General features: G+C 45.6%; 1 long non-coding RNA gene across 1 annotated transcript in view; it reads left to right on the forward strand.

Annotated features, from left to right (window-relative positions):
• The window catches only part of LOC114113222 (uncharacterized), a 96,241-nt gene that overhangs the window by 12,391 nt on the left and 56,256 nt on the right, over positions 1–27,594 (forward strand). Inside the window, exon 2 of the long non-coding RNA XR_006058842.2 lies at positions 15,148–15,694. This is a non-coding gene — a long non-coding RNA (uncharacterized LOC114113222). The remainder of the gene's footprint in view (positions 1–15,147; positions 15,695–27,594) is intronic.

Genomic DNA, 27,594 nt, shown 5'->3' on the forward strand with positions numbered 1-27,594 from the left:
GAAATGCATGTTCGATACCAGGGTTGGGAAGATGCCCTGGAGGAGGACATGGCAACCCTCTCCAGTGTTCTTGCCTGGAGAATCCCATAGACTGAAGAGCTTGACGGACTACAGTCCAAAGGGTTGCAAAGAGTCAGACATGACTGAAACAACTTAGCATGCATGGATGCAAGTAGTCTTTTTAAGCATCGGTTTTTTCATCACTACTTTTCCTTTGCTGTATACTCTGCGTATTTTTATATGCTTTAACCTTTTGAAGGCCCAAATCATTGTAATATCTAAGATATTTTTAATCCCCCTAAGAACTAATGTTCACAGTGATATATCCCCGGTTGAGAATGCATGTATTAGAGAGAGATTCTACTATCTGGGGAGTCATGTAGGTTATTATTAAAGTTTTTTCACTTGACGAAGAAACACATATGTCCCAGTGTAGCCGTTTTGTGGGCATGGCTGTCCATGGGAGAGAGCCCCTAAGAAACCAAATGCTTGTTGCACAGCTGTGGGTGCCCATTGACCATAAGGGTAGAGCTAGAGATCTTATCCATTGTGGTTTGTATAGGACCCTTTTTCCTCCTCTCCTGTACTTAATGTTTACCTTTAGGACAGCTCTGCCTAGTAGGAGAACCGGAGGATCCATATTCACCGCTTGCGGGACTGGACCCCATTTTTCTACAGTATTTGAGACTCAGTGATGACCAACCATTGATGTTGACCACATAGCCTCATCTATAGCTGTAGATGCGTGTGTGTGCTCAGTTGCTATAGCTGTGTCTGAGTCTTTGTGACACAGTGGACTGTAGTCCGCCAGGCGCTTCTGTCCATGGGGTTCTCCAGGCAAGAGTACTGGAGTGGGTTGCCATGCCCTCCTGTAGGGGATCTTCCTGACCCAGGGACTGAACCTGAGTCTTCTGCATTGCAGGCGGATTCTTAACCACTGAGCTACCAGGGAAGCCCCCATAGCTGTACATGAGACTGTAAACCATAGGAATGATTTAGCGAGCTGGCATCTCTTTGTATGCACAGGAGAGAAAGGTTCCTGAAGAGGAATAGCATTTAGGACACAGAGACTTGAAGAAGTGGTATTTAAAGGCCATGTGAATAACCTGCGTGCAGAGGGGCCCACGTAGGGGTGAGGCGAAGCTGCTTTTCTATTTGTGTGGACCAGGCCCTGGACAAGGAGGCACTACACTGTTACATGAATGGTGCTCCCTGTGCAATATATGGCAGACCTGCACAGAGGAGCTCTTTCTTGTGGAAGCCTAACTGTTAGATGCTGTCCCTTGGGAGCTGAAAGAGAGACTCCACGTTCATAGTTCACTCAAAAGTTGACCAGTCTAAATGACCATTTCCTTTTGAGTTTTCCCTAATTCTTCAACAAAGCCATGTGCATATAATTGCAGTGTGGAGTGCTATTGAGGTGGCCAAGAAAGAGGAGAGAGATATGTTGACCCATCTTGATTCGCCCTGGGTTCCAGTAGAAGACGGATAATGATGTTCTGGACGGGATGTGGTTCCAGATCCGTAGGGTGACCAGAGGTAAAGCTGGTGGCAGAATATCCTGAAAGGAAATATGCACAAAATAATGTTTGATCTTTCAAATACCTACCTAGGTCAAGCTCTCCTGAGAAGGGAGGCAGAGTTGGGGTAAGCCCTGAGTTATGGTCCTCTGCTGAGGGCTTGCTGTATGCTGGACAGGCTGGGAAGTGCTTAGATTTATATCCTTGGTCCAGAGCATGGGTGATGTTGATACCTAGTATTTAGCTTCTAGATTAAAAACGTTACCCACCCCCCATTCTAGCTTGGCAGTGTGAGTCTTGATCCCTTCTAGCTCTGACATCTTAGAGAATCTGCCTGAGAGAATATTCAGTCAATTCTGCTTTAAGTGGATGCCTTCGTTAACATCTTTCCTGAAAAACAAATGTTGCTTATGAGGAAGAGGAGCTTGATGTCTGAGAGGGACAAGGGCGGAGAAAAGGAAACTTGGGAGCACAGAAGACAAATGCTTACATCTTTGGCTCTGCCTGGAGCAGAAGCATTCTTAAGCTTTTCCTCCAACATCACCACCCTAAGCTTTTAACCTTCCTGGTTCCAACTGTTTGGATGTCATTGCTCTTTCTTTATTTCTTGGCCAGTTGTCCCTTTGCTGAGAATTACCCTAGAGACTTGATGTTCTGCTCTGCAGCACGCTTTCCCACCTGCTGCAGGGGAAATAATCCTTACTCTGAAGCAAGATGCATCTGGCATTGTTTACAGGAGAGGATGGAGGGCTTTCACGCTGGTGGTGTGAAGATAAACATGGAGTAACAAAGATAAACCGAGGGCTCGATTCAAAACACTGTGGCTGCAATCCTGGCTCCTCCTTGAACTTTGGAGAAACCATTTAGGCTGATTAAACCTGGATGCCTTCATCTCAGAAGGAGGAATTTTTGAGATGAGCTTTGAGGTTCTTTTTTCCAATTACTGGTATGTTATGACTTAGAAATTTTGTTGAAAGAATCACCAGCTCCTTCTCCCTGCACTGTTGAGCCTCCCCAGCCCCTTAGGGCTTGCAACGACATCTTTCCAAATGGGGCTGTTCGTGGCTCTGCAAGCTGGAGGATGATGTTGGCTTTTGTCTTCAGCTTTGCTGGGGCTGTTTATGAGACTATGCTATCCGCTTCACCCCTCATCTCCCACTCCCTGCTTCATCCTTAGTCAGGAGGGCACCTCCCCTGAGCAGCTGGATGAAGGGCTTGAGAACAGACACTGAAGCCAGAAGCCAACCTGGGAATAGGCCTTCCAAAGGAAGGAGGTGGCGGGGACCGCTTATTAATGGTATCAGTCAGTTTCCCAAATTGCCAATGAGAACTGCGTAGCCGTGAAATATTCTCCTTTCTCCTCTCATCCTAGGCCTTTAGGCAACTAATCTTGCAAGAAGAACCTCTTTTCTTCCAAACTGTGATCACTCCCATCTTTATTTTATTTTTATTTTCTAAATTTATTTTTTGGCTGCACCATGCCACTTGTGGGATCTTAGTTCTCCGACCAGGGATTGAACCCAGAACCATAGCAATGAAAGTACTGAGTCTTAACTGCTGGACCACCAGGGAACTGCCACCATCTTTATTCTTCCTTGAACTCTGTGGGTCATGGCAAAACTGTGCCAGGGCAACTGGTAGCTTGCGCCATGAGGACCCCATTGAGGAGCTGAGGTCCTTTGTACTTGGACCCAGCTGGTGACAGCTGACACCTCTCTGGAGACTGGAAAGTGGGGAGGGTCTGGCTGTTGGTGTTCCATCCCCGCTCTATGGATCAACCAGGGAGTTGAGTGGCAGGATGTTCAACTCTATGAGCTAAGGTTGGAAGCTTCTCTGTTCCTTTTCCCACATGGACCGTCACCTCTCCAACAGTTATTCCCCGACAAAGCAGTAACTACTTCTTAACCTAAGGAACACCTCTTTTTGTTAAATCAACACCCTTCTGCTTCAGACATCTCATCAAGCTCCTTTCCGGCATTTCTGTCTAAAGAATAAGAGGGTAGAAACTAAGGACTTGTGAAACAGGATACCCTCAGCCTGGCTAAAAGTTATGTTTGCCAAGAAGTCTTCAATTCCTGAGGAAAAGCTTAAAAATATTTTTAAGACTCCCTCTATGCCACCTCCTTGGAACATGCCCAGTCTGTAAAAAGAGGAGAAAGAGAGGGCATGGATGTTTAGGAGGTGGGAAGGTATGTTCTAGGAAATGAGAATGTATATGAATTTAATTTACAGTGGAAAATAAGAACTGAAGAAAGGGTCCATTAAAAACCTTCAAATACTGAATCCTCTTGGTAAGAGGAGCCACATTTTGTGCATCTCTTGGAACCCAGAAAGGAGTGACCACAATCCATCCTGGACAGAAAGATCCAGGGAACTTTAATCCACTTTAGAGTATAATCATCTTAATAGTCAGCGTGAGTTCCTTCACAGCTTCAGCGTTCATTGCTTTCCTCTTATTTTATTCAGACTGTAAAGCAATGGAGAAGACAGCGCCTTCCCTGTTTTGTTTGGAAGTAGCCTTTCAAGAGCTTAAACACACAAACCAAAGCTCTCCTTTGGTTTTCTGCCCCTTTTTAAAATCACCCTGAACCCCTTCAACAACCAGTCCTCAAATTGGGCTCCATTCCATAAGAAGCCAGGATGGGAAGAATATATCACATGGAAAACTGCTTGTGATAAAATGATAGGAACAAGAAGATATCACAGAACTGAGAAAGAATTGGTTGTGAATTTGTTGACTCTTGTTGTCCAGTTACTCAGTCATGTCCAACCTTTGTGACCCCATGGACTGTAGCCCGCCAGGCTCCTCTGTCCATGGGATTTCTCAGGCAAAAATACTGGAGTGGGTTGCCATCTCATCCTCCAGGGAATCTTCCTGACCCAGAGATCAACCTGGGTCTCGTGCATTCCAGGCAGATTCTTCACCATCTGAGCCACCAGTGAAGACTGAATTGGATGATAGTTATAAGTATTGTGGAAAAAAACTGAAAGAAATATACCTCAAGTACTACCCATGATGAAATTATGAAAAAATCTTCTCTCTGTTTTCCAAAGGTTTCAAAATGTATCTTTTGCAGAGTATGTATCAGTTGGAGGGGGCCTTGGGTTGTATCAGTCGTTCAGCCTGGCTGTCTTCTGGATTTAAGAAAACTGGGTGGAATTCAGGCATCTTTCCAAACAGAGGATCTATGGAAGGTTTTCTTCCGAGATTCGGTACTTAGGTCCCTCATCTCTGATTTTTCCTAGAGCAACCTGAACACACACACACACGCACACACACACTCGCTTCTACCGCAAGCTGTATGCACAGAAGGCATTGGAGTGTTTCTGGGAGAGGCATCTGTACAGACGCTGTTTCAGCCCAGCCAGCTGGCCCCCACCTTCTCTCCAGCCACTTGAGATGGTGAGAACTCAGCGGTTGCTGAGTCGGACGTGGGAGAATTGCAGAATCCACTGGTGAATTGCTCCTTTGTTCTCCTCCTAATCGTCTAATCCTGGGGAATAGGGGAAGGGGTTTTCCTGGGACTTGGGACTCAGCTCTCCAAATCTGTCTGTCTCTGACCCCACCCTGAGGCTTGGGATGGGGAAGGGCAAGTGGGAAGACACCAAGGAGAGGGTGGTGTCAAGGTTGTGAGACTTTGATCAATGCTCCCTCCAATTACCTTTCTCAAGGGTCTGGAGTTACACTGACCTCATGTCAGGACCCTTGCCTTTTCTGGGTCTGCACCTGAGCACTATCTCAGAAAGTTGTCTCTGACCCCCTTCCTGCCTCATGTGCTCTCCAACCCATAGCCGGGAGGTGGCCGAAATCCAGGGATCCAGAGCAGACCTTTCATCTGAATGTTAAGATCTGAAATTCTTACTTCCTGGCCAATCACTCTTCTAATAATCAATTTATCCCATGGTCTATACACATGATAAGTGCTCATTTTCTTGTACTTACCTGGTTAGAGCCCTGGGCAAGAAGGTCAGATTCATGGTCTAGTTTCTTGTAAAAACTGTTTAGCTTTGCTCAGGTCTGTGGCCTCAGTTGCGGCTCCGTGAAGCTTGGCAATGACTTTTGTTAATATGTGCGGCCAGCTGCAATGATAACAATAGCTAAATGTTTATTGAGTGCTTGACACTGTGTGGAGAGCGTTACATGTGTTAACTCATTCAGTTCTCATCTCAGCTCCACGAGTGGGTTCTGTTATCAGCTCCGTTTAGCGGATGAGGAAGCTGGGGCATAGAGGTAAGGAACTTGCCCAGGATCCCTCAGCTCAAAAGCAGCAGAACCTCCTGCTGAACATGAACCCTGTGTCTTCAGAGTCCACGCTTACCTCTGGGCTGTTAGGCTTGCTACCGCCCTGACAAGGGAGCGTGGATGACTCAGGGGGACCCACCCTGACACCCAGAAAGCAGTCATCCCCTACCGGCGAGGCTGACATGCGCGGGCACCACCTGGCAGAGGTCACATCTTTCATTTGTGCGTCCCCAGTTAACCACCGTGGTGTCAGACAACTCAGTGAGCAAGTTAGGTTGAATCAAATGAATGGATTGCCCAGCTATTTAATATCTGCCTGAGGGACTTCCCTGGTGGTCCAGTGGTTAAGTTAACCACCAATGCAGCTAAGCTAATGCAGGGAATATGGATTTGGTCCCTGGTCTGAGGAGATTCCACATCTTATGCACCACAAACCCACGTGCCACAGCTACTGAAACCTAGAACCCGAGCTCCACTGCGAAAGAAACCACTGCAGCGAGAAGCCTGTGCGCTGCAGTGAAGGGTAGCCCCCGCTCACTGTACCTAGAGAAAGCCGGTGTGCAGCAATGAGGACCCAGCACAGCCAAAAATAAATAAATAAATACAAAAAATTAAAAAAAGAAATCTGAGTCAGGGACGGTGCACTTTCCATTCCCATAGGGGCAGATGCATCTGATACACACTGCACAAAAGAAGCCTTTTTGGATGAAGCAGAACATGAGGTTTTGTTCTGTTTGCTCTTTTTCTTATTCTTCTCTAATATCTACCCCTTCCCTCTCACTTTCCACACACATACGCGTCATCCTCTCTTCTGATTGTTCTCTGGATGTTGTCCTGGTGCTTGTTCCCACCTGCTGCCTGCCTCTCCTTCCTCACTGACCCTGAGGAAGCAGGTTTTCCCCTGGCTGCCCTCTGGGACTATGAACAGATACCTCTGGAGCAGCAGCTTTGGGGGGTACTCTGAGACCCTGGGACCGAGGCTGGGGGCTCATCAGGCCCAGGTGCATTTTTTGCAAGTTTCTTGGCCTCTCTGAACCCAAAGAGGAAGCTGTTGCACTGTGAAATGAAGGGAAAGGGGTAGAAAAATATCCTGAATCTGGATTCTGAAAACTTCTCTTGAAACCCAAAATTAAGAGAGGCCACACTCTTGACGGCTGGGCTGAGCTAGAATGTGGAAGGTCTGGGCTGGTGGATGAACTTGGTGAGCAGCATGTGGACCTTGAAAGCTGGTCCCATGGCTTTAAAGATCGTTTCTTGTTGCATCTGGTTTTCTTTTTGCCCCATGCCAATCTGAGCCAAGGGGACCAAGGGTGCAGGCAAACCAACTCATTCCCAATTTCAATTACATGAAAGTAAACACATCGCCCTTTGAGGGACGCCTAACTCTGCCAACTTCAGTCTCCAGACCCTGGCAAGGACCATCTAATGTGTCTAATGGCTTTGGCATGGACCAGCAGGGCATTCTGGGTATGGACGTGCAAATAAATGGGGCAGAATGTGTGTGGGTAGGCAGAGGGATGGTATGCTTGCAGGTTTTGGGTGTCTTTCACTCCAGGGGCTGTCAATCTCTTCCCAATGCAGTGACTTAAGAGCAGGTGAGTGGTGGCAGATAGAGGAGGGTTCAGAGAAAGAAAATCGAGAAAAAGACTGGGCGATGGGAAGCCAGCTGCTGGGACACAGTGCCAGCTCGTGTTTCAGAGACTGCTAGAGAAAGAGCCAGGCCAGGTCTCCCATGAGGCCTCTGTGCTGGCCAGACTGCCTGTCCCGCCCACCACACGGACTTTCTCTCCCCGCCTGGCTGGTTCAGCCTCATCGGGAGCCATAACTCCTTCCCTCTTTGTAGCTACTCCTGTTGGTCCCTCTACACACAAGTAGCCCTGCTCTGAGAACATGAAGGCAGGTCTCCTATGTCTTCCTGTTCCCAGGAACGTGGCTCAGCAATCTCCAGCCTTCCCTTCATCTTTCAAGCAGCTGGTTCACCCAGAGTAGTCAGCACCCTGCCCTCCAGGTGCGTGGTCAAGGGATGAATGGACGTTGGGACTCCTCTAAGCATCCCTGGGGGCCCTCCCCCTCCCCCTGCTGACATAACACAGCTCCTACCACTCACTGTCTGCTTCAAATATCACATTAAGATCAGCCATCTATTGGGTCCCGTTTGGTCAAGATGAGGTGAACTGCTTCAGCAGTCTTACACTCAGATCTCAATGGCTTTGCCGAGGACACTGACTTCTTGCTCACATCTTCAGGGCAGGAGGGGTAGACTTGCCTGGAGTGGTCATGGGAGGACTCTGCTCTATGAAGTCACTCATCTATCCAGAGGCTCTTTTTATCTATAATTCTGAGTCCTCTGTGGACACTCGATTCTCGGTGGCAGGGATGGGGAGGGAAAGACCTTGGAGGAACCTGTGGGAAGTTTTATGGTCTGGGTCTGTGGGTGTTCGCCACCACTGCCCTCCCCACCCCCTCAGCATGTGTTAGGCACCTGGTCAACCTAACATTCGGGAAGCTGGGGATGTGTGGCCCTGGAGGTAAAGGCCAATGGTTCAGTGAACAGACAGACAGTCTTTGCTGGAAACGCCTTGTGTTTAAGAGCATAATCTTTGGCATTAGAAAGACTTAAGATGAATACTGAGAACCACCACTGAGTAGTGTGTGCTGAGAACTTTGAAGAAGTAATAGACCAGTGGAGTTAAGTGGAGAGGTAGGTGTCTCAATTGAGTTCATTCTGACACCAGAGCTGTGTGTTTTGGGGCTGGTTGCTTGCTCTCTCTGGGCCTCCAATTTTTCATCTGTAAAGTGAAGCCAAAAATACTCATCAGAAGGTTGTATGGATGAGAAGATGATGTGCTTGAACCCTTAGCACAAGGTCCAATCCATAAAGCCCTGATAAATGTGACCGTTACTATTTCTACTACCCAGCGTCATTATGGTTATTAAGAAAAATAAAGATAATAATCACTCGGTCATGTCTGACTCTTTGCAACCTCATGGACTATGGCCCACCAGGCTCCTCTGTCCGTGGGTTTCTCCAGGCAAGAATACTAGAGAGGGTAGCTATTCCCTTCTCCAGGGGATCTTCCTGACCCAGGGATCAAACCTGGGTCTCCTGCATTGAAGGTGGATTCTTTACCATCTGAGCCACCAGGGAAGCCCACCCACTGTCATTATGATAGTTATTTCCTGTTAAATCCAGTGATGGGGGCTGCGGGCAAAAAGTTAAGCTAAGTAGAAACTATACCCAGCCCTTGATGGTCTCAGTCTTTTAGGGGAGACAACTCATCTCCCCTAAATTTTAGTGTGTGACATTTCTTTGTGAAAGGATGACTGTGGCACAGAGAGGGGTGGACCTCATTTTAGGGTTCAAAGGAATGAAGACCTCTGAGATGCAGATTGAAGAGAGGAGACACTTTGAGAGATGGAGACATGGAAAGTGGACACTTGGGGCTGGGGATCAGGAGGTGGGTGAGACAGGAACCAAGGATTCAGGGTGGGAAGGGCTGAGCAGCCCATGGGAGATGATGGGCTGAGCAGCCCATGGGAGATGATGGGCTGAGCAGCCCATGGGAGATGATGGGCTGGAGCAGAGCCACCCACTGGAGAGGTACCAGGTCACAGTTCAGGATAAAGGGTAGGTTAGATGGAGCCGGATCAAGAAAACAAAACTTGACCTGAAATGAAACTTGACTTTGGCCTGTAGACAGCACCTGGGCTTCCTTGGCAAACTCTGGCCTTGTCTTGTGCTTGCCCCGAGACTAGCCTCAGCATGTTGTCACTTAAACCCACAAATCACGTTCCTAAAGTGGGAGAGATGCCCCCAAAAGGTATATTCCTTCCCATATGACAAAGCTTTATAACCTTTAACCATCTGTGCTCTCCATCTGGTGGCTAAGGCATTCTTTTCCTCTCTATTAATATAAATTCTCCCCTTTAGTTTCTATTTTCCCACCCCAAAGAGGGTCCAGGCCTCCTCCACTCACACAGGATTCCTGTCCTTCCCCTGGGGTCATCTTTCTCTTATGCAGAAGAAGCAAGGGCTCATTTGCTGTTTCCTTATGCATACCTCCACTTCCCCTCCTTTCTGTAAGACAAGGGTCTCCTTACCCTTCCCCTAGGGGATGGCCGAATGGGTTTTTTTCTACCCGTCAAACAGATTAATTGACCTCCAACTCCATGGGAGACACTGTGTGTAGTCATCGTCAGGGCTGTTTACAGGTATGGGGTAGAGTCACCCTTCCCTGCCCATTTGAATCTAGATGTGGCCAGTGACTGGCTTTGGCCAGTTGAGGGTGTGTAGAAGTGATAAGTCTCACTTTCTGTTAGAGGTTTGCAAAGCTACTGTGGATTGATGTTCACCACACTCCTTCCTCTTTGCCTTTTGTCATTGACACTGATGATGCTTGAGATGGTGCAACCTGGGTCATCTCAGACTGGCTCGTGGAGGGAGGAGAGGCAGGTCCTGCATCAGAGCTGCAATCCAGTTCAGTTCACTTGCTCAGTCGTGTCCGACTCTTTGCGACGGCATGGACTGCAGCACGCCAGGCTTCCCTGTCCATCACCAACTCCCAGAGCTCACTCAGATTCATGTCTGTGGAGTCGGTGATGCCATCCAACCTTCTCATCCTCTGTCATCCCCTTCTCCTCCTGCTTTTAATCTTTCACAGCATCAGGGTCTCTTCTAAGGAGTCAGTTTTTCTTATCAGGTGGCCAATGTATTGGAGCTTCAGCTTCTGCATCAGTCCTTCCAATATATATTCAGCACTGATTTCCTTTAGGATTGACTGGTTTGATCTCCTTGCAGTCCAAGGGACTCTCAAGTGTCTTCTCCAGCACCATAGTTCAAAAGCATCAATTTTTCAGCACTCAGCTTTCTTTATGGTCCAAATCTCACATACATACCTGATTACTGGATAAACCATAGTTTTGAATAGACGAATCTTTGTCAGCAAATTAATGTCTCTGCTTTTTAATATACTATCTAGGTTAATCATAGCTTTTCTTCCAAGAGGCAAGTGTCTTTTAATTTCATGGCTGCAGTCACCATCTGCAGTCGATTTTGGAGCCCAAGAAAATAAAGTCTCTCACTGTTTCCATTGTTTCCCCATCTATTTGCCCTGAAGTGATGGGACCAGATGCCATGATTTTTGTTTATTTAATGTTGAGTTTTAAGCCAGCTTTCTCACCCTCCTCTTTCACCTTCCTCTTTGCTTTCTGGTGTTGTCATCTGCATATCTGAGGTTATTGATATTTCTCCTGGCAATCTTGATTCCAGCTTGTACTTCATCCAGCTCGGCATTTCACATGATGTGGTTTGTATATAAGTTAAATAAACAGGGTGATAGTATACAGCCTTGATGTACTCCTTTCCCAATTTGGAACCAGTCCATTGTTCCATGTCCAGTTCTAAGCTTTCCTTCTTGACCTACATACAGATTTCTCAGGAGGCAGGTAGGGTGGTCTGGTATTCCCATCTCTTGCAGAATTTTCCACAGTTTGTGGTGATCCAAGCAGTCAAAGGCTTTGGTGTAGTCAATAAAGTAGAAGGTTTTCTGGAACTCTCTTGCTTTTTCTATGATCCTGTGGATGTTGGCAATTTGATCTCTGGTTCCTCTACCTTTCTAAATCCAGCTTGAACATCTGGGTTCACGTACTGCTGAAGCCTGGCTTGGAGAATTTTGAGCATTGCTTTACTAGCATGTGAGATGACTGCAATTGTGTGGTAGTTGGAGCATTCTTTGGCATTGCCTTTCTTTGGGATTTGAAGGAAAACTGACACTTTCCAGTCCTGAGACCACTGCTGAGTTTTCCAAATTTGCTGGCATATTGAGTGCGGCACTTTCACAGCATCATCTTTTAAGATTTGAAATAGCTCAACTGGAATTCCATCACCTCCACTAGCTTTGTTCGTAGTGACGCTTCCCAAGGCTCACTTGACTTCACATTCCAGGATGTCTGGCTCTAGATGAGTGATCACAGCATCGTGGTTATCTGAGTCATGAAGATCTTTTTTGTACAGTTCTTCTGTGTATTCTTGCCACCTCTTCTTAATATCTTCTGCTTCTGTTATGTCCCTACCATTTCTGTCCTTTATTGTGCCCATCTTTGCATGAAATGTTCCCTTGGTATCTCTAATTTTCTTGAAGAGATCTCTAGTCTTTCCTATTCCATTGTTTTCCTCTATTTCTTTGCACTGATCACTGAGGAAGGCTTTCTTATCTCTCCCTGCTATTGTTTAAAATTCTGCATTCAGATGGGTATGTCTTTCCTTTTCTGCTTTGCCTTTTGCTTTTCTTCTTTTCTCAGCTATTTGTAAGTCCTCAGAACAGCCATTTCGCCTTTTTTGTATTTCTTTTTCTTGGGGATCACTGCCTCCTGTACAATGTCACGAACCTCTGTCCATAGTTCTTCAGGCACTTTGTCTATCAGATCTAATCCCTTGAATCTATTTGTCACTTCCACTGTATAGTCATAAGGGATTTGATTTAGGTCTTACCTAAATGGTCTAGTGGTTTCCCCTACTTTCTTCAGTTTGAGTCTGAATTTGGCAATAAAGAGTTCATGATCTGAGCCACAGTGAGCTCCTGGTCTTGTTTTTGCTGACTGTATAGAGCTTCTCCATCTTTGGCTGCAAAGAATATAATCAATATTGTTTCAATATTGACCATCTGATGATGTCCATGTGTACAGTCTTCTCTTGTGTTGTTGGAAGAGGGTGTTTGCTATGACCAGTGGATTCTCTTGGCAAAACTCTATTAGCCTTTGCCCTGCTTCATTTTGTACTCCAAGGCCAAACTTGCCTGCTACTCCAGATATCTGTTGACTGCATAGTTTTGCATTCCAGTCCCCTATGATGGAAAGGACATATGTTTTGGTGTTAGTTCTAGAAGTTCTTGTAGGTCATCATCGAACCATTCAACTTCAGCTTCTTCGGCATTAGTGATTGAGGCATAGACTTGGATTACTGTGATAATGAATGGTTTGCCTTGGAAATGAACAGAGGTCATTCTGTTATTTTTGAGATTGCACCTAAGTACTGCATTTCAGACTCTATGTGTTTGTTGAGGGGAGTGTGGAGAGGATGAAATGAGGAACAGTGAAAAAAGGAAACAGAAAGAAACCAATGGACCAAGAGAAATGTCTTTTGGGGACAAGTGGTTACATGAGGATGGTACATGATGGGGCTGGTGGTGTGGGAGCATGATTAACTCAAACTTCAGTGCCGAGAGCTCCCCAAGAGTTAGTAAATTATATCCAGTTTGAATCATCCTCAGTGCTTGAATCATGCATTCATTCACTTAAACTAATTACCTATTATGAGTTGTAGGCACCACGCATTTGAAGATAATCAAGACATAGTTTCAGACCTCCAGTTACGCCAAAGCAAATTTGTGATTAAAACATGGTATGCTTACTCAGGACTACTGGTGTCCACAAGGGAGTGGGCGTAACAGTTAAACAGTGAAGTTCCCAAATCACTACAGGTCCTGAGGGATGAACACCAAATCCATTTGTAACCTAGTCTCCAAATAGGACCTTCTCTTTCCCTCCAAAAAGAATTTGAAATAATCCTCCAAGCCTGGCAGTAGAGAACACTGAGAGTCTGAGATCTTAATGCCTGGATTAGCCCAAGAGCTGCCACAGGCTCAAACTTTTGCACTGTTTTATTACTAGGGCAAGGTTTGATTTTTTTTTGTTGTTTGTTTAATTAAACAGACTGAGTAATTTGAGCTTTAGTAAGTGAGGCTGGGAGATGACGAGTAAGCCATGGGATGCACAGGTAAGGAGAGAGGAGCTGTGAGTGCAGCTTGGAGGACAGGCCAGGTCTGTTCTCTAAAAGTTGAGGCTTTTTATGCTTCAGTGGGAGGAAAAACTGGCAGATGATGAGACCCTCCCCCCCCCACCGAGACGTGTGTTTGCTTTGGGTAGATAAAGTTAATGGCTTAGTAAAATGTCAGGAGTTGGGGAGTTGGGGCTCTGCCTACTTCATCAAACCATCTGGGCCTCTTCAGACAGCTCTGAGTTAAAATGCTGCGGGTTCAGGTTATTGCTTCCAGGCTGTGAGAACCTGGTTTGACAATCAGACAAGATTCTGGCCTCCAGAGTCACAAAACCACACAAGATGCCCTTTCTTGGGGCTCTGTCTTTGCCCAGCTTTTTAATCTTCTGGGAGGGCTATGGTTGACACAGGAGCTAGTCAGCAGAGTCAGTGTTGGGTCCAAGGAGAGAGCAATGTTCTCTTCGGGTGCTGGAGACTCCATCTCCTCCTAGAGCAGGTCAGGGAAGGTCCCCAAAAAGGCAAGTCTAAAAAGAAAAAGTTGCATTTTCTGGACGATTACAGGTGTTTCAAGCAGAAAACTGTTTTTGAAAAGGCACAGAAGGATGAAACAGCCTGATGAAGTCAGGGAGCTGTGAGTGAAGTTAACTAAAGAATAGCGTGCTGTCTAAAGAGTTATGTTCTTACCACTGGTGTTGGTTTTAGGGTGAAACTGCCTTTCTCTCTGCCACTTCATCACTCCTTCCAACCCAAATTCTATTCCTGTTCAGCGTCTCTTTAGCAGGGCTTTCTTCCTTGGGCATTTGGTCTTTTGAACTACCTGAATATTGGTCACAATTGGTACCTTGGCAATTTTTTTTTTCTTCCTAAGTGGGACCTTAACTATTAATAAATGGCACATCTTACAATGAATGCACTTTAGGTTTGATGAATTATCATTTAGTTGGTTGATGTACTTATACTTACTTCTCCAAATTCATTGAAGACCACCTTCAGTCTTTTATATAGGTTTCTTTCAGTTTCCCTTGGTTTTTCTCCTTGTTCCCATCATAGTTATCATCTTACATGGATGTCAGTTAGATATTTGTTAGTAATCATGAAAGGAGCATGCCAAAGACTCGCTTTATCTTTGACAACCTTTTCCTCTGTAATGAACTATAGATTAGGATCAATATGTAACACCTTTCCAGAGGATAGCTTGAAGTAGTGAAAAATTAGAAGTGGACTAAACTGCCAACGTGGAGAAAGAAATGGCAACCCACTCCAGCATTCTTGCCTGGAGAATTCCATGGACAGAGGAGCCTTGTGGGTTACAGTCCATGGGGTTGCAAAGAGTTGGACACGATTGAATGACTAAGCATAGCACAAATTGTCAATGATAAAGGGTAGCTTTAATAAATCATGATACACTCGCAGGATAGCATGCCATCTCCAATTAAAAATCATGTTGGCAAAGATCTACATAATTGACAGGAGAAATATTCCAAAAAAGCAGAAGATACACCAAAAAAAGCAGAAGAGATATGGTATGATCCTGATTATGCTGAAATATTTATGTAGATAGATACACATATTCTGATTGTTTTCTTCTGTCCCTTTTCTTTATTTTACAGATTTCTACATGAACGTGTGCTGCTTTTATAATCAAAAAAATCTGTTAAAATTGTTACACATATTTGAGAGGTGGGAAATTCTTCACCGTGACTTTTTAGGGTCAGGCAGGACTTCTTTAATTTTGGTTGGAATTTTGCAGCCCTAAAAACAGAAACTAAGAGTTTTGCAGACTGTTTCCTGAAGACAGTGCCATTAGGTGTGGCAGAAGGAAGCCAATGCCATGCTGAGCTTCAAGAAGGATATTTAAACCAGAAGTCACTGCCCTGCCCTCCTCATCCAAACTTGATGCCAAAACATGCTACCTGCTGGGTCTCAAATAAAAATAACAGAGAAGTTCACAGCATAACCCAGCTTATGGAAGACATTCTGTCTGCTTTACAGAGGATTCTCCATGCTGAAAATGTGGAGACTGGAATTACATATGGTGCATATTTGGTGCATATGGTACATATGAAGCTTCCAGAGTTGGAAGGTGACAAAACATGGATATGATCTTCAACATCTTCCCTATGAGAAGAAGGGAACATCCTTAGAAGCATGAAATGGGTAATTTAAATTTTTTTTTTTTGTTAATGGCACCACACGGCATGTGGGATCTTAGTACCCCCACCAGGGATTGAGCCCATGCTCCTTGTATTGGAAGTGTGGAGTCTTAACTACAGTACTGCCGGGGAAGTCCTGCTGATTCATTTGTTAAATGAATGAATGAGGTGTTCTTGGTGTTTCAGAAGACCATTTTGTCAGTAGGATATTTTCTTTGCTCTCCCTATGGAAATCTCTGGGGTTCTGACAATTCATTTATTCTTTTTTTTTTTTTCATTTATTCTTTACATCTACCTGTATCGCCCAACTCTATGTGTAAAATGAGAAACAGGCTAGGGTGAGGGACGCCACATTCAGGTGAGAGAGGACTTACTTCGGGGGAGACCACTGATTACAGGCGTCTTCCTGCTTAGCCCAGCTTCTTAATCTTGGCTTCATGCCAAAGCCTAACTAGTTGGTAAAATAGTAGATCAAATATTTGTGTATTCGGGGTGGTTTGCATATTGGTTAAGTTGTATCCTGATGCCCTCACAGATTAAGCTTTCAAGGCCAGGTCCTTACAGAATTATAATTCTGATGGGGTAGAGAATGTTTCTGTTGCATGTGTTTGCCAGCTGGCTAGGGTGGACTGTGTGTGTAGGTTGAAAACAATTTTCCAGCTGATTCTTTTTTAAAAAATAATAACTTTATTTCTTTATTTACGGCTGGCCTGGGTCTTCGCTGCTGTGTGGGCTTTCTCAAGTTGCAGTGTGTGGGGTTCTCATTGCGATGGCTTCTCTTGTTGTGGAGCACAGATTCTAGAGCTTCCCGGCTTCAGTAGGCGTGGCACACAGGCTCAGTAGGAGGCTCCCAGATTCTAGAGCACGGGGTCAATATTTGTGGCTCATGGGCTTAGTAGCTCCGAGGGATGTGGGATCTTCCTGGACCAGGGATCGAACGCCCTGTCTCCTGCATTGGTAAGCAGATTATTTCCCACAGAGTCACCAGGAAAGCAAACCCCTCCCCTCAAGGTGATTCTGATTCACTTTTCACTTAAGAACTGCTCATTAGGTAATTGTCGCTTCACTTTTACATCTTCATGAAGGGGTTCTTTTGATGTTGTTTCTCTGGAGCTCCTTCATCTACAGTCTAGGCTGTTCTCTTTCTAGAGTGAAGAAAAGCCTAGCTCATTAATAAGTGGATGCAATTCCAAATGCCTGATTTTGCAGAGCAGTGTCTAGGTGTAAGAGGGGCAGCACCCATGTGTTTCTATTAATTAACTGCTAGATCTCAGTGAATGGACAAGTTCAAAATCCCAAAATTTCTTTGTCTTTTTCATGAGTCAGGCTGGGCTGAAGTTCGAGTTTGCCAAATGGAGACTTTTTGAGTCTTTGATACTATCTGGGGAGGGATAGGATAAGGCCCAGAGAGGCTGAGGGTGTGTGTCCCTTGGAATGGAACAGCAGGCAACAGGTCTGGTGTGGGAAGGGAGAAAGTTTGTGGATAAACAAGGAAATATCGGGGATCTGGAGCTGAGCATAAGAGAAGTCCTATGTTCTCTCTTCTTCCCCTCTCATAAGACAAGCTCTGCTCAGTAGCAGGCACTCTGTTCCTCCTTCAGTCAGTCAGTCAGTTCAGTCGCTCAGTCGTGTCCGACTCTTTGCGACCCCATGAATCGCAGCACGGCAGTCCTCCCTGTCCATCGCCAACTCCCGGAGTTTACTCAAACTCATGTCCATCGAGTTGGTGATGCCATCTAGCCATCTCATCCTCTGTTGTCCCCTTCTCCTCCTGCCCCCAATCCCTCCCAGCCATCAGAGTCTTTTCCAATGAGTCAAGTCTTCTCATGAGGTGGCCAAAGTACTGGAGTTTCAGCTTTAGCATCATTCCTTCCAAAGAATACTCAGGACTGATCTCCTTTAGAATGGACTGGTTGGATCTCCTTGCAGTCCAAGGGACTCTCAAGAGTCTTCTCCAACACCACAGTTTAAAAGCATCAATTCTTCGGTGCTCAGCTTTCCTCACAGTCCAACTCTCACATCCATACGTGACCACTGGAAAAATCATAGCCTTGACTAGACGGACCTTTGTTGGCAAAGTAACGTCTCTGCTTTTGAATATGCTTTCTAGGTTGGTCATAACTTTCTTTCCAAGGAGTAAGCGTCTTTTAATTTCATGGCTGCAATCACCATCTGCAGTGATTTTGGAGCCCCTCAAAATAAAGTCTGACACTGTTTCCACTGTTTCCCATCTATTTCCCATGAAGTGATGGGACCAGATGCCATGATCTTCGTTTTCTGAATGTTGAGCTTTAAGCCAACTTTTTCACTCTCCTCTTTCACTTTCATCAAGAGGCTTTTTAGTTCTTCTTCCCTTTCTGCCATAAGGGTGGTGTCATCTGCATATCTGAGGTTATTGATATTTCTCCTGGCAGTCTTGATTCCAGCGTGTGCTTCTTCCAGCCCAGTGTTTCTCATGATATACTCTGCATATAAGTTAAATAAGCTTAGGCAGGTTTATTCCTAGGTATTTTATTCTTTTCAATGTAAAGGTATATAACATTCTTGAAATAATAGAATTTTAGAAATGGAGAGCAGATTGGTGGTTGCCACCAGTTGAGGAGAGGGTAGAATGGGAAGAGGGGGTGTGGCTCTAGAAGGCCAACAGGGGACCCTTGAGGTGATGGCAACCTTTTGCATCTTGTCTGTATAAACAGCAGCATGCTAGCTGTGATATTGCACTACAGGTCTACAAGATGTCACCCTGGGGGACTTGAGTAAAACGGTACAAGGAATCTCTCTGTATTATTTCTTACAACTGCAGATGAGCCTCCAGTTTTCTCAAAACTGTAGATTCACATGAAGCTGTCACAAACTTTAATTAAAAAAACAAAAAGGCTTTTGACTTCCAGTGCCAGGAACAGGGCTTGGAGAGGTTGCCAGTCTTCCAAGGAGGCACAAGGGAGTTCTAGAAGGCTGCATGTGTGCCCTGAGGGCACTTAAGTGGGTTCAGGCCTTGTCTCTAACACAATTTATGCCACTTTAGAAACATTTCCTCAATTTTGAATATGGGCAACTAAACCATTTCCTGCAATGCCAAGACCCTAGTTTTCCACACAGCACCAAGTGTATGGGGCCACGGAGGGTTCCAGATGACAGGAGGTCTGGTTCCTTGGTGAAGGTCTGTCTGTCTGCCTTTGTTCTCTCTCACACCCTCCCTCTCATTCCCTCCTTCCACAGGCTTCATGAATCCCGCTGGGCCTGGTGCTTGGGTGCTGGGTCCTGGGGATACAAGGGTAAGCGGAGGGGTGGGGCTCTCTTTCTTGGGGACCTTGGCTCCCCCCTCCCTTTCTCTCCCCTCCCAGGTTGCCGGGGGCCCAGCCACGTGCAGGCTGTGGCGGGGGAGCCACGGGGGAGAGCGCTGGGTCAGCAGCACCAGGCGGCTCCTGGCTGGCTCCCCGGGTTGGCTTTGCTCAAGGCGAGAGCTGTCAACTCTGCCCTTTTGAAAATGAGCAACAAAGGGGAAAAGAAAGAAAAGAGAAAGGGAAGTGGGGGAGCCCAGGGTGGGAGTCGGGGGGGGGGGGGGGGGGGGGGCCAGGGCTGGGAGAACAGGTGGGGACTATTTAAACAGAAGGCCTGACTCAGCCGTTTTCTTTCACTGAGTTTCCAAAAGACTGTTTGTTTTAACTCCTCCAGGCGGGTGACAGGAGCAAGGCTGGGATGGGGGGTGGGGTGGGGCCCATGGCCTTCGATGGGGAGGAAGGAGCCTGGGCTTTGGGGGAGGGGGAGAGTGGGGGTGGGGTGGGGCAAAGCAGGCAACCTCTGGGCTCACAGCAGCCTATTCTTCTCCAGGGGCCGAGGTTAGGGGTTTCCCTTTGCTTGCTTTCTGGTTTCTGAGCTCCAGGGTTAACATTTTTGTCAAAGGGAAAACTAAGAGAACTTTGGGCCATACAGAGCCTGGGGAACAGGGCCGAGAAGCTTGGGGAAGAGCTATGAACACACCCTGCGCTGAATGAGAAGAGAAAATAAATGCCATATGTTAGAGATTCTAAAAATTGATCTCAAAGCCTGTGATGGAAAGAATGACAAGGGGTGAAGAAATCAGACTTCTCAGAATCTCCCCAGTTTAATTATTGTAAGACACCAGAAAGTCACTTCTCTCTTCCCAGAAGAAGGCCTACACTTTCTGAGTACTTAGTTCCATAATTACATTCACAAACAGGGTAGAGCCTGGGGCTTGTAATTAGTTCGTTCCTAACAAAGCACACTGCCTACAGGAAGGCCTCCAGGTCATCACCTTAAAAGGACTTTCATTTATATTTGGTCTCCTCAAACTCTCTTTCTCTCAATGAATATATGGAGTATAACCCCAGAGATGAGTGATGGGGTCTGTAGCTGAGAAGAAGCATGGTTTGTAAATTTAGGGAGGTGTTTTTTTTTTTTTTAATGTTTGTAAGCAACCATTTTGAAAGATGATTGCTTTCAGAACGTTCCGCCTAATTGGAGCACTGTTAATGTGGTGAAAAAATGAAGTATTTTTGGATTTCATCAATTTCTCCCTGGGGAGTCAGATTCAACCTGAATTCCAGCTTGAAATACATTCTGAGGAACACAAAGTTGTACTGAGTCCAACAAATAATTAGTGTTAAAAGAAAAGTGTGGAGAAAAAAAAAGTGTGAATAGGACGCTAGGTCGTGCATTTGTTAACTCACCCCCACCCCCACACAGCCTGCAAGACTGCAGCCTAGGTTGATCTTATCAGGTACTGTCCACATTCTCAGGCTCCACTCTGGTTGGGATTCCTGACCCCTCCTTTGTTTCCCCTTCTTCATCCATCCCCCAGTCCTCCCTGGGGCTGCCTGGAAGTAGCTCAGCAAGGCTTTGCCTGAGCTTGTCCACTCCCGCAGGTCAGGGACTCTTGTATTGCCCCTGCACAGAACCCAGCGCGGTGTCAGGCATACGTGCTTATTAATAAATGCCTGTTGACTTTGATGATGGTGAGTAAGGGAAGGAGGTGGGTCTTGGGCAGACCTGCAGTATTTCACCTGGTTGTTTCACTTGACATTGAATCACATTCAAAAGACAAAAGAAGGAAAAGAAAAGAAAAGAAAACTCCCCGAATTTCTACATTTGACCAAATTCCTAATCCATCCAAGGGAATGTTCTCAAATCCTGAAGATACAGGAAAGTTCATTCCTACTCAAATGCTTCTACCTTAGCAGGGAATCAGGTGAGGGGGTAGGGTCTGTGCCTTAAGAGTCTTCTGGAGACTGGACTGAAAAATTAAGAGGTTGGATTAAATGAGAAGTTCTCTTCTTTTTTCAATCACTGAGGATGCCATAATTTCCTTCATTGTCACCTGAGCTCCACATTATGGAATATTCATGGTTAGGAACTTTAAGTGAGTGTTCCATGTTCCAAGTACTTAAAATCAAAACCTTAAGTGCTAATTAATGCATAACTGATATTTACCGTATGGAGTCCACTTAGTTTTAGGAAAAACAACAACAACAACAACAAAAAACCCAACCCTGCAGTTATTCTAAGTATTGTTGTGCTTCCCAGGTAGCTCCGTAGTAAAGAATATGCCTGCCAGTACCGGAGATATGCATTCAATTCCTGGGTCAGGAAGATCCCTTGGAGAAGGAAATGGCAACCCGCTCCAGTATTTTTGCATGGGGAATCCCATGGACAGAGGAGCCTGGCCAGGTACAGTCCTTGGGGTTGCAAAGAGTTGGACATGACTTAGTGACTAAACAACAAAGAACAACAAGAACAAAATAGTTGTGCTGGGTCCGTACTAAGCTCTATATGCTTGATCTCTTTTATCTTCATCAAAACCCTTTTAGGCAGATATTATGTAACCTTTTCATCCGTTATACCCACTTTATTATTTATCCCTTTTATAAGAAAGGTTAGAGAAATTATGTAACTTGCCTAAAGTCATACAACCGATAGAACGTGGTGTAGCTGTGATTTGAACCCACATCTATTTTAATCTAAGACTCTAACTCTTCTCTACCATTAATACTCCCTACTTTCTTGTGGACTTCCCTGGTGACTCAGATGGTAGAGAATCCACCTGCAATGCAAGAGGCATGGGTTTGATCCCTGTGTAGGGAAGATCCCAGGGAGAAGGAGTGGCTGCCCACTCCAGTATTCTTGCCTGGAGAATTCCATGGACAGAGAAGCCTGGTGGGCTGCAGTCCATGAGCTTGCAAAGAGTCGAACATGACTGAGCAATTAACAGGCACGCGCGTGTGCGCACACACACACACACACACACTTTCCCCAACACAGAATATTACTATCATATCATTTCCCTTGTTCCTTTCCTTCAGGACTAGTTTCTATTCTGCCTTTTAACATCCAGAACACAGCCTGTGAACCCTCATCATAAGTCTAGATGGAACTACTTCAGTTCAGTTCAGTAGCTCGGTAGTGTCCGACTCTTTGCAACCCCATGGACGGTAACAAGCCTGGCTTCCCCGTTCATCACCAACTCCCAGAGCTTGCTCAGACTCATGTCCATGGAGTCAGTGATGCCATCCAACCATCTCATCCACTGTCGTCCCCTTCTCCTCCTGCCTTCAGAACTGCTAGATCAACCTGAAACACGGAGACAAGATTTCAGGAGTAGAATACAGTTAAATATTAAAGAGTTAAGTAAAACAGGTAAATTGACTTCATCAAAGTTATAAACTTTTGTGCTTCAAAGGATATCAATAAGAAAGTAAAGAGATAACCTATAGAATTGCAGGAAATATTTCCCAAATTATATATCTGAAAAGGGACTTATATTTAGAATGTATAAAGAAATCACAGCTTAACAATAAAAAGAAAATCTAATTAAAAATTGGGAAAGGATACGAATACGCAATTCTCATATGTGTGTATATATATATATATATGTATATATATATATATATATATATAGCTGTTGTTGTTTGGTTGCTCAGTCGTGTCCGACTCTTTGCGACCCCATGGACCATAGCACGCCAGGCTTCCCTGTCCTTCACCATCTCCCAGAGCTTGCTCAAACTCATGTCCATCAAGTCAGTGATGCCATCCAACCATCTCTTCTTCTGTCGTCCCCTTCTCCTTTTGCCTTCAATTTTCCCAGCATCAGGGTCTTTTCTAATGTCACCTCTTCGCATCAGGTAGCCAAAGTATTGGAGCTTCAGCTTCAGCATCAGTCCTTCCAATGAATATGCATGATTGACTTCCTTTAGGATTGACTGGTTTGATATCCTTGCAGTCCAAGGGACTCACAAGAGTCTTCTCCAACTCCAGAATTTGAAAACATCAATTCTTTGGCACTCAGCCTTCTCTGTGATCCAACTCTCACATCCATACATGACTACTGGAAAAACCATAGCTTGGAGTGAGTTGCCATGCCCTCCTCCAGGGATCTTCCTGACCCAGGGATCAAACCTGTGTCTCTTACGTTTCCTGCATTGGCAGGCAGTTTCTTTACCATTAGGACCACCTAGGAAGCCCCTATAGGTATGTATGTGTGTGTATATATATATATATTTATACTCATATGTATTTGAAAATATTTTCAACCTTGTTAGCCATCAGAGAAATGCAAATTAAAACCACAGTTAAATAGCTCTCCACCTTCATGACTATAATTAAAATGTCAGATAATAATAGTAACAAGTGTTAGTGTGGATGTGGGAAATGAGACCTATAATACATTGGTTTCCTCAGTGGCTCAGTGGGTAAAGAATCCGCCTGCAGTGCAGGAGACACTGGAGATGTGGGTTCGATCCCTGGGTTGGGAAGATCCCTTGGAGGAGGAAATGGCAACCCACTCCAGTATTCTTGCCTGGAAAATCCCATGGACCGAGGAGCCTAGTGGGCTACAGGCCAGGGGAACACAACTGAGCTCACGGCATACATTGCTGGCAGGTGTGTGAAGTAGTACAGTCTCCATGCAGAATAGCCTGGGGGTTCCTCAAAAAGTTAAACACAGAGTGAACATGCTGCTGCTACGTCGCTTCAGTCGTGTCCGACTCTGTGCGACCCCATAGACGGCAGCCCACCAGGCTCCCTCATCCCTGGGATTCTCCAGGCAAGAACACTGGAGTGGGGTGTCATTGCCTTCTCCAATGCATGAAGGTGAAAAGTGAAAGTGAAGTTGCTCAGTCGTGTCCGACTCAACGATCCCATGGACTGCAGCCCACCAGGCTCCCTCGTCCCTGGGATTCTCCAGGCAAGAGTACTGGAGTGGGGTGCCATTGCCTTCTGCATAGAGTTAACATAAGACCCAGCAATTCCACTCCTAGTATAGACTCAAGATAACTGAAAACATGTCACACAAAGGCTTGTACATGGATATTCATAGTAGCATTGTTCATAATAGCTAAAAAGTGAGGACAACTTAAATGTCTATCCTTTTATGAATGGATAAATCAAATGTGGTCTGTCCATGCCATGGAATATTATTTGGCAATAAAAAGGGCTGAAGTACTGATACATACTGCCGCATGGCTGAACTTGAAGACATGAGAAGTTAAATCAGTTAAACAGAAAAGACCCTGTACTGTAGGATTCCATTTATACGAAATGTCCAGAATAGGCAGCACTTTAGAGGCAGAAAGAAGTTTAAAAGTAAATTAGTGGCTGCCTAGGGCTGGAGGGTTGGGAAGGAATGGGGAAGGAGGAGGTAATTGCTCAAGGGTTTGGGGTGTCTTTTTGGGGTGATGAAAACGTTTCAAAATCGATGTGATGTTGGTTACATTTTGTGACTAATGAGTGACTCTGAATATACTAAAAACCACTGAACTGCACATTTTATTTTATTTTATTTTTAAAGACATGGACCTTTTTTTTTAAAGTCTGTGTTGAATTTGTTACAATATTGCTTTACTTCATGTTTTGATTTTCTGGCTAAGAGGATGTGGGATCTTAGCTCCCAGACCAGGGATTGAACTCTCACCCTCTGCATTGGAAGGCAAAGTCTTAACCACTGGACCACCAGGGAAGTCCCTGAATTGCACATGTTAAATAAATGATCATGTGGTATGTAAATTAAATTAAAAAAAAAAAAGGAGTTAAGTACTAAACTCTCTGCAGTGTTGGTGAGGGAAGAGCATTGAAACAATCAAGCATAGCTGCCCAGAGGAGGTGGGATTCCAGCTGAGTCAGGAAGAAAAGTAGGATTGACTGTGGAGAAGCAGCTTGAGGTCTTCCCAGACTTGGAGGGACAGAATCAGCAATGGCCTGGAGGCAGGGGTCGCCTTGGCGTGTGTAGGGGGTGATGAGATGGTTTACCTGGCTAGTGAAGAGCATGCCTTGAAGAACTTCCATAGGAGAATAGTGATCAGGTACTGTAGGACCAACCTAAAGTCCCAGAAATCCAAGGTAGGGCACTTAACTCTACAAGCAGGGAGACACTGAAGTTCCTTGAGTAATTTGGTGAAAGCAGTATTTTAGGGAACTTAAAAACTTCATTTGGCAGAGATGCACAGATGGAGTTAGAGTAGGGAGAGGTCAGTGCTCCTGCTCAGTTGCTAAGTCATGTCCAGCTCTTTGCAATCCCATGGACTGCAAGGTTCCTCTGTCCACGGGATTTCCCAGGCAAGAATACTGGGGTGGGTTGCCATTTCCTTCTCCAGGGGATCTTCCTGATCCAGGGATCGAACTTGCATCTCTTGCGTCTCCTGCATTGGCAGGTGGATTCTTTACCACTGCCATCCTCTGAATGTGCCAACCACGGAGCCTTCCAGTTCCTAATGTTCATGCTGCTTTGCACCTTGATTCCCCTTTGCAGACCTTCCTCTACCTGCAAAGCCATGTCTCTTCTCCACTTAGTAAACTTGTAGTTGGCCAGCTTGAATGGGCTCATGTTCCTCTGGCAGGGGGTGAGAGTCAGGATGGAGGGTCCCCAGAGCACAGAGAGCTCTACAGGGGATCAGAGATGGTATTCTGAGCAGTTCTGCCAAGATGGACAGCTCAGCAGTGGTCTGGAGAAGCCAAAGCCTTGCCTTACATCCAAGACAGAGGACAAGGCAAACACGGGGCTTGAGACATCGTGAGGAACCTGTGACTAGGGCTGCAGAGACTGGTGGGGAAAGTTCAGGATCAGGCATACTTATCTCAGCCCACAAATGGCTTTGCAGTGGATGTATCCTGGCAGCAGATGCTGTGAAGGAGCCAAGCTGGGCTGAAAAATGTTACTTCCCTGGACTCTTCTTTCAGGAGACAGCGTGGCTCCCTCTTCTCTGCACTTATATTTGTTACACTACACATTTAAATGTGTGGGGTGTTAGTGCTTGCTCATCTCCCTGCTTGTGTTGGACAGTAGACTCCTGGGAGCTGGTGATCTTGTGTTTTCTTCCACAGTGGTTCTGCAGGACCCGTCCCAGGAACCGTCCTGACACATGGTTTGTGCCTTAGTAAAGGATTCATTTGTCCTTTCAATCAATGCTGACCCCTCCAATTCTCCTTGAGGACTTCAGAAGGAGAATTCATGGCTTTGAGATGACTCTGGCTAATATGCTAAAGTTCTTAAAACTCACATGGTCAGTGTCCACTTATCTGATGTCGCCTAGTTTGTGACATGCAGATGATATCTCACCAGCTGTCTTCTGCCCTGGTTATCATGATCTTATTTCAGTTCACCTCCAACAGTGGACTCTCAGGTGGATCACAGATACTAACTCCTCCTTTTTTTCTGTAACTACATTTTCTACGACAGTAGAGGTGGGGGTGGTTCTGGGTCATCTACCCCTTTATCTGTTAGATGTTCCTATTTGGTCACTCGGGGTTCCCCTGGTGGCTCAGACGGTAAACAGTCTGCATGCAATGCAGAAGACCTGGGTTTCATACCTGGGTCAGGAAGATCCTCTGGAGAAGGAGATGGCAACCCACTCCAGTATCCTTGTCTGGAAAATCCCATGGATAGAGGAGCCTGGCAGGCTACAGTCCATGAGATTGCAAAAAGTCCAACAAAACTGAGTGACTTCATTTTCACTGTTGGTCACTGAGCAATGAGCAGCCATTGAAATGTCATTGAATTAAATAATATGAGTTCAAATGTATGAAACTGAAAGACAGCAAGCAAGAAAGAGTAGGCTGATTGCATGTAGTGAAGTGAGCTTGAGATGGGTGGGTTGATCTGCCATTACCTTTTAGCCTCGGTCCCCTAGCATCACCCAGCATGAGGGGCTCGCTAGGTGAAGGGTGGCTCTAGGTCTACACCACGGCCCCTAAACACTGCTTGGAGACTTCACTTGCTGCACAGGATCTCTTTCCGTGTGTGGGCTAAGTCCCTTTACTCATGTCTGACTCTTTGTGACCCCGTTTACTGTAGCCTGCCAGGCTCCTCTGTCCATGGATTTCTCCAGATAAGAATACTGGAGTTGGGTGGTCCTGCCCTCCTCCAGAGGCTCTTCCTGACCCAAGGACAGATCTTGTGTCTCCTATGTCTTCTGCATGGGCAGGCGGGTTCTTTACCACTAGTGCCATCTGGGAAGCCCTGATCTCTTTCTACCCTGGAATTAAAATGGAGTTTGCTCGACCTACTGAGAGCTAATGCGGTCTCTGTAGTGGACAGAATTGAAAGCTTGTGCTGACCTCATGATAGCGTTGCCTTAGATGCTGACTTTGTATCCAAATCCTCATGTGAGATGCTTCATGGAGCCACTTCTCATACCTTCAGCACCTGTTGCAATGATGATATGAACTAGGTTCATCCCCGAGGGAGTTCTCACAGATGTGTTCTATCCCTGTAACACCCCCAGGAGGGACTTCTTGTGTCTCTGCAGATGACCAGATGACCCTGTCCTTTCTCTTTGTAAGTGATCTGACATGGGAGAGTGAGGAGGGGGTTGATCTGATCCAGTAAATAATTTCTAACAGATCCAAATATCAGCTTTTGATTTCTCCTATTCTTTTTATTCATTAAGAGGTAAA

This window comes from Ovis aries, chromosome 2, assembly GCF_016772045.2.
Source record: "Ovis aries strain OAR_USU_Benz2616 breed Rambouillet chromosome 2, ARS-UI_Ramb_v3.0, whole genome shotgun sequence".
NCBI lineage: Eukaryota > Metazoa > Chordata > Mammalia > Artiodactyla > Bovidae > Ovis > Ovis aries.